This window comes from Ictidomys tridecemlineatus, chromosome X, assembly GCF_052094955.1.
Source record: "Ictidomys tridecemlineatus isolate mIctTri1 chromosome X, mIctTri1.hap1, whole genome shotgun sequence".
NCBI lineage: Eukaryota > Metazoa > Chordata > Mammalia > Rodentia > Sciuridae > Ictidomys > Ictidomys tridecemlineatus.
This window is the reverse complement of record NC_135493.1, coordinates 50,091,239-50,105,551: the sequence shown is the minus strand read 5'-3', so window position 1 is coordinate 50,105,551 and position 14,313 is coordinate 50,091,239. Positions and strand designations below refer to the sequence as shown.

At 33.2% G+C, this 14,313-nt stretch overlaps 1 non-coding gene across 1 annotated transcript; it reads left to right on the top strand.

The window, feature by feature from the left end:
• Positions 1-241: 241 nt before the first annotated feature.
• On the top strand, positions 242-367 carry LOC120891206 (U6atac minor spliceosomal RNA). The gene has a single exon (XR_005735583.2). It is a non-coding gene; the product is annotated as a U6atac minor spliceosomal RNA (small nuclear RNA).
• The last annotated feature ends 13,946 nt before the right edge of the window (positions 368-14,313 follow it).

Sequence of the window (14,313 nt, the reverse complement as noted above, 5' to 3'; positions counted from 1 at the left end):
ATATGTGCATATGTATTCAAATTATATAAATATATATACATGTATATATATATATATATATATATATACTCTTGAAAAAATCCAATTAGGTGAATAATTCATTACATTCAAATGAACTAAACAATAAAATAAAATGCCAAGAAATCAATGGAAAAAAAGCAAATACAACTATTTGTTGTTTCAAGGAGAGAACAATTAGATTCAAAGATGAAAATAGTTTGTATGGAAAATATACATTATGGTGTTGTATGAAAGGAGAGAAGGTTAGCACTCCCCTTGACAAGGATGGAAGAGGCCCTCGGGCCTGACAACACGCATACGGTTAAGGCATTGCCACCTACTTCGTGGCATCTAACCATCGTTTTTTTTAAAAATTGTGGCAGCTATACACAATGGAGTATTATGCAGCACTAAGAAACGACAAAATCATAGAATTTGCAGGGAAATGGATGGCATTAGAGCAGATTATGCTAAGTGAAGCTAGCCAAGCCCTAAAAAACAAATGTCAAATGTCTTCTTTGATATAAAGAGAGCCACTAAGAATAGAACAGGAAGGAAGAACATGAGGAAAAGACTAACAGTAAACTAAGACGAATGGGGGGAGAGAAAGGAAGAGAGAAGGGAAAACATATGGAAATGGTAGGAGACCTTCAGTGATACACAAAATAATAAGAGGTTATGAGGGGCAAGGGGGTGGGGGGAAAAAAAGGGGAGAGAATTGAACAACAGCAGAGGAGGTAGAGAGGGATGTTGGGAGGGGAGGGGAGGGGAGGGGGGATAGTAGGGGATAGGAAAGGTAGCAGAATACAACAGTCACTAATATGCCATTATGTAAAAATGTGAGTATGTAACAGAAGTGAGTCTGTGGTATGTATCTGGGGAGTTCAAAACCCAATTGAGTCGAATGTATGAAAGATGATATGTCTTGAGCTCTGTGATGTTTTGAACAACCAATAAAAAAAAAAAAAAAAAAAGAAAATATACATTATGTGAATCACAACCATGATAAAGTTGCAGTATTGAAACAAACATTAGAGAAAATTTACTTTGAGTCAAAATGCTAAGTGTTACTAGGGACAAATAATTTCATTACATGAAGATAAAAGGCTCCATTCCATTAGGAAGATAAAATTATAAACATCAATGCACTTAACAGAGTTCTTAAAAAAAAAGAAGAAGTATCAAATCCTGAAAGAATATATGGGAGAAATGGACAATTTGATCATGAGTTGGAGATTTCAATACACTATATTAAAATTATTTTTAATTCTATACAATACCAGGATTTATCCTGATATAATCATAAAAGAATGGAACACGACCAGCTCCAATTCAATCCCCAGCACTTCCCAATTCGTCAATTCCCCTCCTTTCACTCCAACAATCCCTATTCAGACCAATTACAGTTTCCTTTTAAAAAGTGTCCTTACACTATTTTAATAATAAATAGAATAAGTAGGCAGAATGTCCACAAGGAAATAAAAGAGTTGATCAATAACTTGAAACAAACTGCATCTGAAAGATTTATGGAATATTTACCCCTTCATTTTAAGTGTTCATACAATATGCTTTAGTACAATCCATAGTCCGCTCCATTAAAAACAATCTTCAGTAAATATACAGAATTGAAATCACATGAAATATATTAACTAATCACAAAGTTAAAAAAAGAAATTAATAACAAAAGGGAATTTAGGAAATTCACATACAAATGGAAATTAATAAGAATAATTCTAAATGACCAATGTATCAAGGGAAAAAATCACAATGAAAATTAGAATATACTTGATAGTGAAAGATTAAATAGTCTTTCTTTTAGTTAATAAACAAGTATATTCATTTTTGCCACTTCTATTCAATATTCTGTTGAAGGTTGCAAGCCAATGTTATCAGCTAAATTGTATAAGCTGAAAATGCATATATTGAATTCCTATCCCTGAGTACTTCAGAATATAACTATATTTGGATTTAGAACTTTAAAAGTATTTAAGTAACAAAGAAATTAGAGTTAATCCTGTCCAACAACAAGAATCCATACATAGAGGATCCAAAAAATTGCACCACAACAGTTCTAGATCTAATAAATGAATTTACAAAAGTAGCAGGATATAAAATCAACACTCATGAATAAAATACATTTCTGTAGATCAGTGACAAATCTTCTGAAAGAAAAATTACCCCATTCACAATAGTCTCAAAAATATGACTTCTTATTGGAATGGTGTTTGTTTTGGGGGGTTAAGAAAATGTTCTGGAATTAAATAGTGGTATTATTGCATAAAATTTTTTTAACAACTTACAAACATTAAATTGTTCAACTCAAAAAGGTATAATTTATGCTGTATGAATTATATGTCAAGAAAAACAAACTGTATAATTCAAAAATAAAGCTTGTAGACATGATGAGAACTCAGCTGAAGTAACAGAAAAAACAATTAGAAAAATACGAGGAAAATTATATGTCTATGATGGCATGCAAGTCAAAGCATTCAAGGTAGAGAGCTTGAACAATTATATAAAATTGAAAAAGTGTTGGTTGGAGAACTTGCTATTGTATTTAGAAGCATGGTGTAGTTGTAGGACAAACACATGTTTAGAAAGAGTAAATGGTTTTATTTTGAATTACTGACTACAAATTGCTCTCTTGAAGAGATTTGGTAGAAGGGGAAGGATAGAAAGGAGATACTAACTGAAGAATGAAATGAGGTAAAAAGTGCATTTGCTTGGGTTTTGTTGTTGTTGTTGTTGTTGTTTTAACCAGGGATTGGACCCAGGGGTGCTTTTACCACTGAACCACATCCCCAGCCGTGTTTATGTTTTATTTAGAGACAGGATCTTGCTGACTTGCTTAGGTTCTCACTAAGTTTCTGAGGCTGACTTTGAACTCACAATCCTCCTGCCTCAGCCTCCTGAGCCATTTGGATTATAGGCATGTGCTACCACACCCAGCTAAGAAAGATTTTTTAAATATCAAAAGAATTGTACATTTTATGCTGAAGGGAATCATACACTAAAAAAGGAAAGATAATGATACAAGGTAGAGTGGGTAAGATTGTTGAAGAAACATGCTTTAGGCAAGAAAAGATTAACCTAATGCACATCTGTGATAACTGACCTTAATTCAGAATTTGAACAGTTTATCGATGCTACCAGAAGAATAGGAAGACTATATGGTCATAGATATAGGTACTGGGAAGTAGGAGTTGGTGGTAGGATCTCATAGAAGTACTGTTGGGTCACTCCAATATTATCATTGAAATAGGAAGCAAGATTATCAACTGTGAGTGCATGAATGACCTAAAAGAGTATGAGAGGAAATAAACTAATATAGTATGATTGTAGAGTATCATTAATGTTCATTTGATGTATTAGCTTCTCATGATTGGTCCAAAATACCTGAAAAAAAATAGAGGAGGAAAGATTGATTTTTGTTTCAGCTTTGTTGGATCCAGAATTATAGAAATGAACAATGGACCCAGGAAAAATTTGAACAAAGGCAAGACTTTATTAAGGATTTTTACTTGAGCCAAAAGGGAGACATCATTTGAGGTATAAGGATTCCAGGATCACTCAAACAAAAGACAAAAGGGAATAATATTATGGCAACTACAGGATAAGCAGGAATTCTGTCCCTTGATTTCATTACATATAGAGATAGGACTTTAAACATGCCTGTGCTCTTCATCACACTGCTTCATGTGACATGTTTTAAAACACATTACCATCAAAGTCTCCACCTATGAGCGTACATTTTATTATGCTAAAGTTTACAGATAACTGTGTGTTTCTTTAATGGCTATTCTACACATGCATTTATGCCTCACCAACTACAGTGCTCTTTATTTTCTAGGAATGTCTCTGATGCCATTATTTTCAAAATAGTTCAGACCCTGCTTTGTCTGATTTTAGCTAGAAGTTCTGCTGACCACATAATCTCAGAAGGTTTGGCTGATTTTCTGAGGTTTCCATCTTCTGGTGTGTTATCTCATTTCCCGCAGCCTTGAAAACTAGTCCACCTTTTAATTCCTAATTTAGAAGAATGGTTATTAACCCTATAAAACTGAGAGGTATAGGGGCTGCCTTATTTCTGTAAGAACTGTTTATCCCTTAGTCCTGGGGGCTCTCTTTTTATGTTGGCTAGCTGTATTGTTTTGAGCCTGGCAGAAGGCAGAATATCATGACAGAAGCACATAGCACAGCAAAGCTGATGAACGTACATCTCTGCCAGAGAGCAGAGAGAGAAAGAGAGAATGGACAAAAAAATGTCCTTCCAGGGCATTGCCCCCATGACCTATTTCCTCTAAGTAGGCTGAGCTGCTATACTTTCCACCACCTCCCAATAATTACATTCAGCTATGAGTCACTTAATGGACAATTCTGTTGATGAGGTGGGAGCCCTCATGATCTAATCACTTCCCCAAATCTCCACTTCTGAATATTCCCACATTTGGGAACAAGTGTTGAATATATGAGCCTTCAGGGACATTCCAGACCTAAATCATAATACTGATCCCAATTTATCACATTTCTAATTTATAGATTAGGCTTTTAAAGGCATAGTTAGCAATGCTGCCTAAACCAAATTCACAAAATATTTAACATTTGCTAATAGGAGTATTATAGTTTTACATTTTATATTTATATATTTGAATTGATTCTGTGTTAATGCTTTTTGTTTATGCAACTGTGATTATTTCAACAGCATTTGTTGAAAAGTCTACATTTTCTCTATCAAATTCAAAACACTTAGTATAAAATCACTTTAATACATTTCTATTGATCTATTCCCGTATTGACTATGCTCTTCTATTGATCTATGTGTTTTTCATGCTGCTAATATTGCAACATTATGATTAGTGCTATTAGAGAGTAAATCTTGAAATTATATCATAAGAGTTTCCCCCAATTCTCTCACTTGTCAAATATTTTAACTATTCTAATTCATTTGCCTTTCCATTCAAATTATAGAATCATCTTGTTTATATACAACAACAAAAATGCATAAGGGATGTATTTGAGATTACATCTGGGAATTGTGTGGCTATATTTTATTCAATTACATTGAATCTGCATATCAATTTTGGGAGCATAGACGTTATAACAACATTGAATCTTCCAAGCAGTGAATATGATATACCTTTCCATTTTTGGATACTTATTAATTTCTTTCATCAGGGCTTTATTTTCAGCACACAGATGCTGTACATATTTTGTTAGTTTTGAGCAAAATATGTCTGTGAATAGACAGTTATATTTCCTTCATTCCAATCTGTATGCCTTTCATTTCTTTTTCTTACTTTGTTGCCCTATATAAGCCTTACAACACTACATTAAGTTAGAATTGTCAGAGTGGTCAACTATACTGTGTTTCCAATTTGGTGGGGGGTACCTTCAGTGTTTTGTGTTTAAGGAGGATGTGGCTCTTTTTTTTTTTTTTTGATGCTCTGTGTCAATTTGAGAAAGCTCCTTTGTTTCTAAATTTTTGAAAATGTGATTTCCTACAAATATCAATTTTGATCAAATTGAGAAAAAAAACAAATTGAGAATACTCCTCAGGCCTTCTGTATGCTTATTAATTTTCTATTGTTCTATCAAGTTCTGAGGAATTATGTGTTCTCCAATTTTTTTGTGGATGTATGCATTTCTCCTTTCTAACTGATTTCATTTCTTATAAATTGAAGCTTTCTTGTTAAGTTTATACACCTGTAAGATTGATACGTCTTCTTGGTCAATTGATCTTTTTATCTTATAACAATGTTCTTAGTTATACTTGATAACATTCCTCACTCTGAAGTCAACTTTTATATGGTTACCTTGACTCCATTTTATTTTTTTAGTCTTTCAGTGCTATAGTTATTGCATCTTGATATATGAACATTTTTACACTAGCCTGTAAAAGTTTTAGAGGATATTATAGTTCACACCTGAATACCTTAGTTCTATAGTTTATGAGGTAGCTAAACTCTGATTTATCATGATTTAAAAAAGAAGAAAAAGAATGTATAAATCAATTATCTTTAAAATCAGAATGACTATATATCATCCTTAAAAGTAAAAGGCACAACTGAAGCTTCAATAAATTACATTCCCAAATTAATGTAATTTATTCTTAGGTAAATATTTGGTTAGCCACAATAGTTTAGTACTTTACATGTACTAACCTATTTTGATTTGTTTTCACATTAATTTTATTTTCATGAACTATGTTAGTTTTCAGCCGTACTTCAACTGACTTATATGTAAGAAATAGTGATACTTGTTTCCATTTAAAGTCACAAATCCTTTTGAAAATACATATCATTATATTAGGCTAAAAGATCTTGAGAGAACTTCAAATTCTGGCATTTAACACAATCAAATATTTACAATTTGTTGATAGTATTTTCTTCTTTGGCTTCCAGAAAATTACTCTTGCTATTTCTAAAATGATTGGCTTTTATAGATATATATGACCTCATTTTGACCAACAAAATTATTACCCAGGAGGTTCCTGAGAAATATTTTTCTGTTCTCAAAAAATGACATATCTCCTTTAGATGTATGGTGCTCTGTTTAGCTGTGATAATGAAATAGCAACAGATTTCTTACTATCATCATGAATATGAATCCAATATTATGTAAATTTTTAAAAAAAATTATGTAAAAACTAATGGAATCACAAGCAGAGTCTGATCTTGATTATAAATCATGTCTGAAAATTTCGTACATTAGAAAATAAATAATACATAAAATAATGAAATTCCTAATCTTGGATCTGTGTTAAGTTGAAGTTTTTCTTTTGCTTTGAGTTAAAATCATCTTATTTACTATGCATCCTAGAAAAATAGCCTATACTATTTCATCTAGCTTAATTTTCCTTGCTCACTTATTTTAATAAGTTACTTCATATTCTTTGTTTATTTTGTTTTGTCAAATGCATATCATTAGATTATGTGCTCCTAAAAAGCAGAGTCTGATTTTCTTGATATAATTTTATTTTAGTGACTATAATGGTGCTTGCAATACTCTCACAGCCTGTCTATGTCCCAAATTATCAGTGAATTTGGGAATATTCTTATTTAGGCCTCTATGTTTTTCTTCCTTTCTTTAGTATCTTTGGCCTAAAGTATAAGTTTCCATAAGTTCTTTCCTAGGCTGCTTCCTCTACTGGTAAGGTCACAAATGTAAAACTTTGGCAAAATTAAAATGAACGTGGTCTTCTCAGGTATTTAAAGAATTCCCATAAGGATTTCTTCAAGGTACATGAGCTGAGATGCTCTTGGTTCTTCAGGTGATACTAGAGGCTGAATGTTTGTACCTCCACAAAATTCACTTATTGAAACCCAATCACCAAGGTAACAGTATAAGAAGTGTAGCCCTTAAGAGATGATTAGATCATGAGAGTTCTGTCCTCATGAATGGGATTAGTGCTCTTGTAAAATAGTCTTTAAGGAGACTTTTTGTCCCTTCTGTCATGTGAGAATGTGTAGAAAGAACTATGAGGAACAGGTTCTTACCAAGCACAAAATCTGCTGGTGCCTCAATAGTGGATTTCCAAGCCTCCAGAAATATGAGCAATAAATTTCCATTGTTTGTAATTTATACAATTTAAGGAATTGTGTTATAGCACCTAGCACCACAAATGGTCTGAGATAGAAACTGGTACGAAAAAATGAGATACTTCTAAAAATACCTAAAAATGTGGAAACAGTTTCACTGCGTAAAAGTATAGGTTGGTAGAATTGTTTGTTTGTTTGTTTGTTTTTGTTTGTGTTTATTTGTTTTTCCCCTTGATATTGGGGATTGAACTCCAGGGGTATGATACAACTGAGTTACAACTTCAGCCCTTTTTATTTTGAGACAGGGTCTCACTAAGTTGCTTAAATGTTTACTAAGTTGTTGAGGCTGGCCTTCAACTTGGGATCCTTATGTCTCAGCCTCCTGAATCACAGGATTATACTTGTGCACCATCACATCCTTTTTAAGTTGGAAGAGTTTTGAAATGCATACTATAAAATATATATTTTGCTGTGAATGCAGGATAAAAGGTGATTCTGGAGAATGCTTTGAAGAAAAGGAGATCTACAGAAAAATCCTTGGTTTTCATAGAAATTAAAATAATGAAATTCCTAATCATGGACCTGTGTTAAGTTGAAGTTTTTCTGTTGCTTAAAATGGTAATCATTAAAATGTTGGTAGAAATATGGACAGTGAAGTTTATTATGATGAGTTATAAGATGAAAATGAGGATTATATTATTGACAACTGATGTAAGGAACTTGATATGCAGTTTCAAGGAACTTGAATAATTTTGTTCATTTTCTCATACTCTGTGAAAGTAAAAATTTATGAATGATGAAAATAAGATATTTGGTGGAAAAATATATAAACAGTGTTTAGGGTGAAATTCTTCTTTATGGACTACTTACAGTAAAATCTGAGGAAAAAGTGAATTAGACTTGATTCAAAATGACAGATTAAAGAAGGTTGCCTTCCTAGTTGCTTTGTGGTATGAATCCAAGAATACAGACATATAGCTTCTCATCATGGTGAGAAGGGGGATATTTTCTGGGAATTAAGTCTGGACGTTCAAAGCAGATCAGGGACTCAGGTCATTGGATATGACAAAATAAAGAAGAAATCCCGAGTGCTGCTGCCTCCAGCAGTGACATGAGTGGATGCAGTGTCCCCTGTGCTAAAATAGTGGAGTGATACATCAATCAAAGGAACCCACATTTTTAGATGGTCTGAGGCTTGTCTGGATGCAGAGAGATCATAGATACTGCCCAAGTGATATGAAAAGTGTCCTGCACAATATCTTGTACAGATAATAAGCTGCATCTCCCATGGCTGCCAAGGAAATAAGAGGAAGGAACCATTTTGCTATTCTCATGAAGGGAACTACATCTGGGTGAACCCAATACTGATAACTGTGCATAACCAGAAATACAGGTCTGGGAAAATCACTCTGCATGACATAGTGTGTGCCTAAGTGACCAGTAGAAAATCAAATGTGGAGAGGAGTTTATACAGGGGAATACTGGTCAGATAAACATACCCAGCTTCCCCCACCCTCTTCCAAACTGGTTGCTTAAAAGATCAGCTAGTAGAGAAATCCCAGCTGAGAATTCAAAAGAGTGGGATTGAAATTGATTGAGTTTGGAGTCTGAACCTGAGAGTCCAAAAACCACAAACTTCAAAAGTGACTGAGGGGAATTAGGATTGGACCCTCTACCACATTTAGTGAAATCCAGGGTTCTTTCCTAGAGTACAGTCTCCCAGCAAATGCCTGGACCTAGAGGTGTACTGATTCAATATCTTCAGTACAATCACCACTCAAAGAAGAACATGGAAGCTACCAAAGACTAAACCGTGCTGTTTTGCATATGGGATCTCCCTTCACACTCCAGCAACCAAAAATAACACACCTGAGAATGGAGGCTAAGAACTTTTTGAACTCCAATAGAAACAATTAACTTTTCATCAAGATCTTATTTTTTCTTTTTTCTTCTCTATGTTCAGTCATAACCAATGGTTCCTGGAAACCTATACATATTCATACAGTTTCTTTTTCTTATTCCTAGTATTTTTTTTGAAGGCAGTTATTTTTCATAGATTATTATTTTGAGGACTAAGATGTTTGATTAGAATATATCAGTTTCATTCTTGTAGTGTTTTCTTTTTCTTTTTTTACTACTTTTTAAGAATTTTTATTTTATACACTTTTTTTCTCACCCATCTTTTCCTTTGATTCTCTTTCTCTACTTGCCTCTACCAGAAGCCAATCATTATTGATTTCTCTTTCACTTTTCCTTTATTTTTCACATATATTTTCTCTTCTCTCACAACTTACATCACTTTTTTTCTATCCCTGTTTACACTTAATGTTGTAAACCCTTATGCGAACTTAATGTTTTTACCATGGGAAATAGTTAATTATATCATTTCTGTTTATGTGATTATTATTTTATACATATATATTTATTTATATGTATTTTTATTTTATTCACATATATATTTATATATATTTACATATTTATTTATATATGACATTACAAATTTTATTACACATATACAGCACAATTTTTCATATCTCTGATTGTATACAAAGTATATTCACACCAATTTTTGTCTTTATACATGTACTTTGGATAACATTATGTTTAACATGAACATTATGTTTCACCATCATTTATAACCCCATGCCCCCTCCCTTCTCCTCCAATCCCTCTGCCCTATCTAGTGTTTGTCTATTCCTCCCATGCTCCTCTTTGTATAACACTATGAATCAGCCTCCTTATATCAAAGAAAACATTCAGCATTTGTTTTTTGGGGGGGATTGGATAACCTCACTTAACATTATCGTCTCTAACTCCATCTATTTACCTGCAAATGCCATGATTTATCCTCTTTTATTGCTGAGTAATATTCCATTGTGTATAAATGCCACATTTGTTTTTATACATTCATCTATTGAAGGGCAATTAGGTTGGTTCCACAGTTTAGCTGTTGTGAATTGTGCTGCTATAAACATTGATGAGGCTGTGTCCCTGTAGTATGCTGTTTTTATATCCTTTGGGTATAGACAGAGGAGAGGGATAACTGGGTCAAATGGTGATTTCATTTCCAATTTTCCAAGAAATCTCCATACTGCTTTCCATATTGGCTGCACCAAATTGCAGTCCCACCAGCAATGTATGAGTGTACCTTTCTCCCCACATTCTCACCAACACTTATTGTTGTTTGTCTTCATAATACCTGCCATTCTGACTGGTTTTGATTTGCATTATTCTAATTGCTAGTGATAATGAACATTTTTTTCATATATTTGTTGATTGATTATACATCCTCTTCTGAGAAGTGTCCCTTCATGTCCTTAGCCTATTTATTGATTGGGTTATTTGTTTTTCTGGTGTTTAGCTTTTGGAGTTTATATATATACACCCTAGAGATTACTGCTCTATCTGATTGTGAAGGGTAAAGATCGGCTCTCAAGATGTAGGCTCTCTATTCACCTCACAGATTATTTATTTTCCTGAGAAGAACTTTTTAGTTTGAGTTTATCCCATTTACTGATTCTTGATTTTAATTCTTGTGCCACAGGATTCTTATTAAGGAAGTTGGGGCCTAATACCACATGATGGAGTTTAGGGCCTACTTTTTTTTCTATTAGACACAGGGTCTCTGGTTGTATTCCTAAGTCCTTGATCCATTTTGAGTTGTTTTGAGCATAGTGAGAGATGGGGTTTTAATTTCATATTGTTGCATATGGATTTCCAGTTTTCCCAGCACCATTTGTTGAAGAGGCTACCTTTTATCCAATGCATGTTTTTGGCATCTTTGTCTAATATAATATACTTGTAATTTTGTGGGTTAGACTCTGTGTCCTCTATTCTGTACCATGGGACTACCAGTCAGTTTTGCTTCCAATATCATGCTGTTTTTGTTACTATTTCTCTATAGTTTAGTTTAATGTCTGGTATAGTGATGCCACCTGCTTCACTCTTCCTGCTAAGGATTGTTTTAGCTATTGTTGGTCTCTTATTTTTCCAGATGAAATTCATGATTGCTTTTTCTATTTCTTTGAGGAATGCCATTAGGATTTTGATCAGAATTGCATTAAATCTGTATAGTGCTTTTTGAAGTATGGTAATTTTGATAATATTAATTCTGCCTAACCAAGAGCAAGGTAGATCTTTCCATCTTCTAAGGTCTTCTTTGATTTCTTTCTTTAGGGTTCTGTAATTTTCATTATGTAGATCTTTCACCTCTTTCATTAAGTTGATTCTGAAGTGGGTTTTTTAGGATATTTTAAGTGAGATAGTTTTCCTCATTCCCTTTCTAAGGATTTGTCACTGATATACAGAAATGCCTTTGATTTATCGGTGATGGTTTTATATCCTGCTACTTTGCTGAATTTGTATACTAGTTCTAGAAGTTTTCTAGTAAACTTTTAGGGTCTTCTAGGTATAGAATAGTGCCAGTTTGAGTTCTTCTTTTCTTGTGTGCATCACGTTATTTTTTTTTTCATCTGTCTAATTGTGCTGGCCAGTGTTTCAAGAACTATATTAAATGGAAGTGGTGAAGTAGGGCATCCCTTTCTTGTTCAGTTTTTAGAGGGAATGCCTTCAATTTTTCTCCATTTAGAATGACATTGGCCTGAGTCTTAGAATAGTTAGTCTTGATGGTGTTGTGATATGTTCCTGTTATCCCTAGTTTTTCTAGTGTTTTGAACATAAAGGGGTGCTGTATTTTGTCAATCTTTTTTGCATTTATTGAGATGATCATATGTGTATTGATGTGATGACTTACATTTATTGAACCAACCTTGCATCCCTGGGATGAATCCCACTTGATCGTGGTGCATGACCTTTTTGATTTATTTTTGTATTTGATTTGCTAGAATTTTATTTAGAATTTTGGTATCAGTGAAGTTTTCTTTTTTTATGTGTCTTTTCCAGGTTTTGGAATCAGAGTGATATTGGCCTCATAGAATGAGTTTGGAAGTGCTTCCTCTTTTTCTCTTTCCTGAAATAATTTGGAGAGTATTGGTATTAATTTTTCTTTGAAGGTCTGTAGAACTTGGCTGTGTATGTGTATGGTCCTGGGATTTTCTTGGTTGGTAGACCTTTGATGGCATCTTATATTTCATCACTTGAAATTGATCTGTGTAAATTGTGTATATCATCCTGATTCAATTTGGGAAAATTATATGACTCTAGAAATTTGTCAATGCCTTTGATATTTTCTGTTTTATTGGAGTACAAGTTTTCAAAATAATTTCTAATTATCTTCTGTATTTTTGTAGTGTCTGTTGTGATATTTCCTTTTTCATCACATATGCTAATGATTAGAGTTTTATCTCTCCTTCTCTTCATTAGCCTGGCTAAGGGTCTGTCAAATTTATTTATTTTATGAAAGAACCAACTTTTTGTTCTGTCAATTTTTTCAATAGTTTATTTTGTTTCCATTTTATCAATTTCAGCTCTGATTTTAATTATTTCCTGTCTTCTGCTGCTTTTGGTATTGATTTGTTCTTTTCTCTAGGGCTTTGAGATGTAATGGTAAGTAATTTATTTGTTAACTTTTTCTTCTTTTAAGAAATGAACTGCATACAATGAACTTTCCTTGAGCAGTATGTAGTGTCCTTCTTTATTCTTTTTGATTGACTTATTTTGAAGTCTACTTTATTTGATATGAGGATGAAAACCCCTGCTTGCTTCTGCAGGTCATGTGAGTGGTATGATTTTTCCCAACTCTTCACCTTCAGTCTGTGAATGTCTATTTCTATGAGATGAGTCTCTTGGAGGTAACATATTGTTGGGTCTTTTTTTTCTTCCAATCTGCAAGTGTTTTCCTTTTTCTTGGGAAGTTTAGGCCATTAATATTTGGGGTTATCATTGAAACATGATTTTTATTCCCAGGCATTTTTGTTTATTTTTTGTATTTAATGTGACTTAGTTTCTCCTCAGATTAGATTTTCCTTTAGTGTGATCCTTCCCTCTGCGTATTTTCATCATTGTTTTGCATTTACTCTTCTTGGAATATTTTGCTGAGGATGTTCTGTAGTGCAGGATTTCTAGGTGTAAATTCTTTTGACTATTTCATCATCAAATCTAAAGCTTAGTTTTGCTGGATATAAGATTCTTGGTTGACATAATTTTCTTTTTATGATCTCTTGGTTTTGAGGGTCTGGGTTGAAAAATCTGCTGAGATATGAATTGGTCTCCCCCTATATGTGGTCTGATTTCTCTCTCTTGTAATTTTTAGATTCTATCCTTATTTTGTATACTAGACATTTTTATTATAATGTGCCTCAGTGTTGATCTGTTGTAATTCTGTACATTTGGTGTCCTGTAAGCTTCTTGTATTTGGTTCTCCAATTTTTTCTTCATGCTTCAGAAATTTTCTGATATTATCTCATTGAAAATATTGTACATTCCTTTGGTTTGAAACTCTGTGCCTTCCTCTATTCCAATAACTCTTATATCTGTCTTTTGATGCTATCTTATAATTCTTGGATGTTTTGTTCATGGTTTCTACCTTTCTTCACTGTGTGGTCAACTTTATTTTCCAGATTGTATACTTTGTCTTCATTATCTGACATTCTTTCTTCCAAGTGATCTAGTCTGTTGGTTATGCTTTCTATGGAGTTTTTTATTTTGTTTATGGTATCCTTCATTTCAAGGGTTTCTGACTGTTTTTTTTTCAGAGTATCTCTCACTTGAAGGTATCTTTTGCTACCTGTATTTGTTCTCTTATTTCATTGTTGGAGTGATCAATTTTTGTGTGTACTTGCACATTTAGGTCATTCTTAAATTCACAAATTATTTA